We start from the raw sequence: 7,034 nt of genomic DNA, 5'->3' as shown, positions 1-7,034 counted from the left end.
AACAGTACCAGTCAAAAGTTTGACATCTCATTAAAGGGTTTTTCTTCATTTTTTTCTATTTTCCATATTGAAGAATAATAGTGAAGATATTAACTATGAAATAATCCACATGGAATCGTGTTAAAACAAAGTGTTAAGCACATCAAAATATACATTTTCGATTCTTCATAATAGCCACCCTTTGCCTTGACAGCTTTGGACACTCTTGGCATTCTCTCAACAAGCTTCACCTGGATTGCCTTGAAGGAGTTCCCACGTATGCTGAGCACTTGTTGGCTGCTTTTCCTTCACTCTGCAGTCCAACTCATCCCACACCATCTCAATTTGGTTGAGGTGGAGGCCAGGTCATCTGATGCAGCACTCCATCACACTCCTTCTTGGTCAAATAGCTCTTACACAGCCTGGAGGTGTGTTGGGTCATTGTCCTGTTGAAAAACAAATTTATAGTCCAACTAAGTGCATGCCAGATGGGATGGCGTATAGCTGAAAAATGCTGGGGTAGCCATGCTGGTTTAGTGTGCCTTGAATTCTAAATAAATCAGTGTCGCAAGCAAAGCACTACCACCTCCATGCTTCACGGTGGGAACCACACTTGCAGAGTTCACCTCTTTGGCGTCTCACAAAGACTGGTTTGAACCAAAAATCTTACATTTGGTCTCTGACCAAAGGACAGATTTCCACTGTCTAATGTCCATTGCTCGTGTTTCTTGGCAAAAGCAAGTGTTCTTACTGGTGTCCTTTTAGTAGTGGATTCTTTGCAGCAATTTTACCCTGAAGGCCTGATTTCACGCAGTCTCCTCTGAACAGTTGATGTTGAGATGTTACTTGAACACTCCGAAGCATTTATTTGGGCTGCAATTTCTGAAGCTGGTAACGATAATGAACTTAACCTCTGCAGCAGAGGTAACTCGAGTTCTTCCTTTCCTGTTGCGGTCCTCATGAGCGCCAGTTCCATCAGAGCTTGATGGGTTTTTGCGACTGCACTTGAAGAAACTTTCAACGTGCTTAATTTTCCGCATTGACTGACCATGTCTTAAAGTAATGATGGTCTATTGTTTCTCTTTGCTTATTTGAGCTGTTCTTGCCATAATATGGACTTGGTATTTTACCAAATAGGGTCATCTTATGTATACCACCACTACCTTGTCACAAACAACTGATTGGCTTGTCCGTAAACTTTGCAGTATTTTATATGTATTATTTCTTATATTTTCAGCCCAGGTAACCTTAAGTGTTTATAGATACAGCCGGGAATAACTATTGGATATCAGAGGCGTCAACTTACCAGCACTACGACCATTTATATGGCTTTCCCGAAGTTGATCCATTGTTCTGACCAACCATGGCATTCAAACTGATTCCAGAGGCTGACCCAAAACAACATTGCCGCAGATGATGTAGACTTGAGGGGCTTTCTGGTCAGACTTCAATGGCGTGCACACCTCCCACCGCTTCTGAATATATTACTCGCAAGTGTCCAGTCTCTAGATAACAAGGTAAACAAAATTAGGACAAGGTTTGCTTTCCAGAGAGACATCAGGGAATGTAGCATACTCTGTTTCACGGAAACTGTAATGCTGTTGGAGTTCTTTGTGCGTCACACCGACAGAAATAAACATCTCTCTGCGAAGGAGGGCTGGGCTGTATGTTTCATGATGAACGACTCATGATGTAATTGTAACAATGTACAGGAACTCAAGTCCCTTTGTTCACCTGACCTAGAATTCCTCGCAATCAAATGCCGACTGTATATCATCTCCCAAGAATTCTCGTCGGTCATTGTCATAGCCGTGTATATCCCCCCTCAAGCTTGATTCCACGACGGCCCTCAATGAACTTCACTGGACTCTATGCAAACTGGAAATCATATCCTGATGCTGCATTTATTGTAGCTGGAGATTTTAACAAATCAAATGTCAGTCAATCAGCATATTGATTGTAGTACCCGGGCTGGCAAAACACTGGATCACTGCTACTCTAAATTCAGTCATGCATACAAGGCCCACAAATGTGTGTTTATACCATCTATTGGGTCTTGCCTATACCACTCAGTCATTGCTCCTCCAATATTTATATGTCCATCTCTCTTACTTAGATTTGTGTGTATTAGGTAGTTGTTGTGGAATTGTTAGATTACTTGTTAGATTACTTGTTAGATATTGCTGCACTGCCTGAATTCGAAGCACTTCGCTTCACATGCAATAACATCAGCTAACCATGTCTGTGACAATACATTTTATTATTATAACTTTTAAGGCACACCTATTTGATGCATTCATTGATGCATTCCATTCCAGACTACCTCATGGAGCTGGTTGAGAGAATGCCAGTGTGCAAAGCTGTCATCAAGGCAAAGGGTGGCTATTTGAAGAATCTGAAATATCTTTTCTTTTTTTGGTTACTACATGATTCCATATGTGATATTTTATTATTTTGATGTCTTCACTATTTTTCAACAATGTAGAAAATTATCAATAATAAATAAGAACCCTTGAATGAATATTCCTGTCCAAGGTTGACTAGTACTGTTTATAAATGTGATCTTGCAGGTCATTTTTTTAAAGATACATTTGCTAAAATTTCTAACCATATGTTTGCTTTGTCATTAAGGGGTATTGTGTGAAGATTATTAGGGGGGAAAATCTATTTAATACATTTTAGAGCAAGGCTGTAATGTAGCATATGGAAAAGCTCATGAGGTCTGAATACTTTCCGAATGCATTGTACTTACTGTTGAGCAGTGGTAGAAACAGTACCCAATTGTCATACTTGAGTAGAAGTAAAAATACCTTTTTAATAAAAAAATGACTCAAGTAAAAGTCCCCAAGTAAAATACTACTTGAGGAAAAGCAAAACAGCACCATTTTCTAGTTTTTAAATGTATGGCTATTCGGGGAACAGTCCAACACAGTCATATTCAGTTTCTACCTTACCTGTTGCCTCACCATCTCAAATCTATGACCCTGATTGTTGAGGTAGAAATGGCTGACAAGTCCTTCCCCACTAGAATCCAATGTCTGTCCCCCCCCCTCTCCCAACCTTTACACTCTGAATCAATAGGCCCTGCGCATTAGTCTCCCCTTGCCAGGAGTAATATTCATCAATGTCTTCAGTGCCTTTTTGTTGTTTATTTCATGTCTCCGTTACACCCCTCATCTGAATTAAACCCGATGAGAGGTTTGTTTGCCTCGCATAATGGAGCGTCCTTTCAAGGATCGGCAATTAATGTGTTTTTGCTGCTTAGTCTGCGCTAAATGCAAGGCCCTGACCTCTGTTTGTGGAAGCCCCATATGTGATCAGAGTGCTCAGTGTCTCTGTCCTTTTTTAAATGAGCCTGTAACAAATGGCTTTCCCCTGTCTAGTTGGTTTTAATCAAGAATTTGTCTCTTCGTGGATTGCGATGGGGTAGCAATGCTAATGGCAGAGCATTTACTTGATAGCCATTGTTACTGTGGACATCTTTCTGCTGGCTGGGCCTTTCTCTGTGCGCACCATCAGTCAAATCTACTGTTGGCGCGTGTCTGCAGTCACAAATCTAACTACCGCATGTTCGCTTTCACCCAAGCCATTTTTTAATTGATCCTGGATCAATGGCTCATCTCTGTGATTTGCAGATATTTCAGAGCAAAGTGTAAAGGGGGCTTTGAGCAGGAGTGTGAATATTGACATTGCCATTCCCCTGCTGTACTACTGACGTCAGTCTTCTCTAAATTGGTGTAATTACCTGTTCAGAACCTGTATTACATATCTTCTCAAAGTAGAAGTGCTGATCTAGGACCAGGTTTCCTCCTGTCGTATTCATGATCTGAAGGGCAAAGCTGGTCCTAAATCAGTGCTCCTACTCTGAGACACTTTGTTGGATACAGAGCTCTACACCACATGGTTCCTAAAACTGAAACCGGAGTGATGTGTCTAAACGTCTGATTAAATTCTGTAGCCTAATCTCAGCGAGCTATCTGACCAAACCTGCATGTGACTGCTGCTGTTAACACGTACACACACTCGCTGGCTCAGAGGGAAACCGACATGGACACTTTGGTTGAGGACAATAGAATCTGCTACGTGGGCAGACAGTGAGTGTAAAAATCCACATGTGTTGAGTACAGGACCATTGTTTTAGGCCAGAGCCATATATTTACATATTGCTCTGCAGCACTGAAAGCTCTCATGGATGATGTTGATTTAAGGAGCTGGCTGTTGAAAATGCATATTGACTGCGCTATCACCAAGTGGCCTATAAATGGGCTAGTAAATGAAAATCAGCATCACTTCCACCCACTGTGTATGTGTTGGGAAACCGTCATTAGACATTTTGCACTGTGGTTATTGCTTGTGTGCATAAAGGCACACCCAAGGCATCATTAAAATCCATCAGCTTCACCCCCCCTACCCCAGCAGCCTCCTACTGTGTGTCTGTATGTGGCAGCCTCTTCCTCTCCTTAAACTGTATTCACTCCACCCTGTGTGTGTGTGTGTGTGTGTGTGTGTGTGGCGCATCAACCCAAAGCTCTCTTGCTCAGTGCTATCTGTTAGACTTGCCTTTGGTCTTAAGAGAGGTCCTATAAAATCAGATTTAAGTATTTCAGGGTGAAAATTCATTCTGTTTTCTCTTTTGTTAATGTTTAATTGAAGGTTTTTAGGAAAGCCTTTCCATCTATTTGCAGACAGTTATCATTTGCATTATCGTTAACGGCTACACAAAGAGTAGACTAGACATAGGCGCACAACGTGCACACAGGAATTCTTGTGTACATTTTGTTCATGTCTTATGATTAACATGGGCAAATAATGAAGTTCAATACATTTACTTGATTTTCTAAGTTCAATACATATTTTGAATGTTGCTGAATTTGGATTTAATGTCTGCATTACATGATTCTGTCCATGTTTTCTGCCACTCAAATTTTATAGAGCTGTCTGGGTGGGGAGGGGAAAACTGAAAACTAGCTGTTACTGGCGGAGAGGGTTGGAACTCTTTCTTATTGGTCTATTAACTAGTTTAGCACTTGGTTATTTATTTAGCCTTGATGCCACCAGGCAGGCCAAAACTCCACCCCACCAAAAAGCAGGCTAATTTTAGGCGGTCTCAAAAGTATTATTCCAACCTCTGTGTGGAGATATACACTACCGTTTTAAAAGTTTGGTCTCTTAGAAATGTCCTTTTGTTTTTGAAAGAAAAGCAAAAAATGTCAATTTTTAAAATGACATCAAATTGATCAGAAATGCAGTGTAGACATTGTTAATGTTATAAATGGCTATTGTAGCTGGAAACGGCTGATTTAAAATGAAGGGTTTTATTGAATATCTACGGAGGCCCATGATCAGCAACCATCACTCCTGTGTTCCAATGGCACGTTGTGTTAGCTAATCCAAGTTTAGACATTTTAAAAGGATAATTGTTCATTAGGAAAGCCTTTTGCAATTATGTTGGTACAGCTTAAAACTGTTGTGCTGATTTAAAGAAGCAATAAAACTGTTCTTCTTTAGATTAGTTGAGTATCAGCAGTTTATGGGTTCGATTAAGCTCAAAATGGCCAGAAATAAACACCCTTTTAAAAAAAAACTTGTCTCTTTATTCTTGTTCTGAGAAGGCCATTCCATGTGAGAAATTGCCAAGAAACTGAAGATCTCATACAACGTTGTACTACTCCCTTCACAGAACAGCGCAAACTGTCTTTAACCAGAATAGAAAGAGTGGGAGGCACCGGTGCACAACTGAGCAAGAGGACAAGTACAGTAGTGTCTAGTTTGACAGACACCTCACAAGTCCTCAACTGGCAGCTTCATTAAATAGTACCCGCAAAACACCAGTCTCAACATCAACAGAGAAGAGGTGATTCTGGGATGCTGGCCTTCTAGGCAGAGTTGCAGGCTGGCCAATAAAAAGAAAAGATTAAGATGGGCAATAGAACTCAGTCACTGGACATAGGGATGCTGGCCTTCTTGGCAGATTTCCTGAGTCGCCTCTTCACTGTTGACATTGAGACTGGTGTTTTGCGTGTACTATTTAATGTTATGTTACAGCCTTATTCTAAAATGTATTAAACACACCACCCCATAATGACAAAGCAAAAATGGTTGATTTGTTTGCCAATTAAATATCTGAAATAAGTTATTTATATAAGTATTAAGATCCTTTGCTATGAGACTCAAATTAGCTCAGGTGCATCCTGTTTCCATTGATTATCCTTGAGATGCTTCCACCCATGGTAAATTCAATTGATTGTACATGATTTGAAAAGGCGCAAACACACACTTGTCATTTCTGCAGCATTGAAGATCCCCAAAAACACAATGGTCTCCATTCTTAAAAGGAAGAAGTTTGGGACCACCAAGTCTCATCTGAGAGCTGTCCACCTGGCCAAACTGAGCAATCGGGGGAGAAGGGCCTTGGTCAGGGAGGTAACCAAGAACCCAATGGTGACTCTGACAGAGCTCTAGTGTTCATCTGTGGACATGGTTTCCCTTCTGGAAGGTTCTCCCCATCTCTGCATCACTCTACCACATCAGGCCTTTATGGTAGAGTAGCCAGATGAAGCCAGTCCTCAGTAAGAGGCACATGACAGCCCGCTTGGAGTTTGCTGAAAGTCACCTAAACTTCAACTATGAGAGACAATATTCTCTGGTCTGATGAAACCAAGATTGAACTCTTTAGCCTGAATGCCAAGCTTCACGTCTGAGGGAAACCTGGCGTGGCAGGTGGCAGCATATAATGTGGAGATGTTTTTCAGCGGCAGGGACTGGGAGACTGGTCAGGATCAAGGCAAAGATGAACAGAGCAAAGTACAGAGATCCTTGATGAAAACCTGCTCCAGAGCGCTCAGGACCACAGACTGGGGTGAAGTTTCACCTTCCAACAGGACAACGACCCTAAGCATACAGCCAAGACAATGCAGGAGTGGCTTCAGGACAAGTCTCTGAATGTCCGTGAGCGGCCCAATTAACAGGTGGGCCATCTTAAAAGTACATTTCTGGAATTTCTTTCCTTAATGTGTTGGAATCAGTGGTGTTGTGACAAGGTAGGGTAGTATACA

Source organism: Oncorhynchus gorbuscha, linkage group LG04 (assembly GCF_021184085.1).
Source record: "Oncorhynchus gorbuscha isolate QuinsamMale2020 ecotype Even-year linkage group LG04, OgorEven_v1.0, whole genome shotgun sequence".
NCBI classification, from domain to species: Eukaryota; Metazoa; Chordata; class Actinopteri; order Salmoniformes; family Salmonidae; genus Oncorhynchus; species Oncorhynchus gorbuscha.
This window is presented reverse-complemented; position numbering follows the sequence as displayed.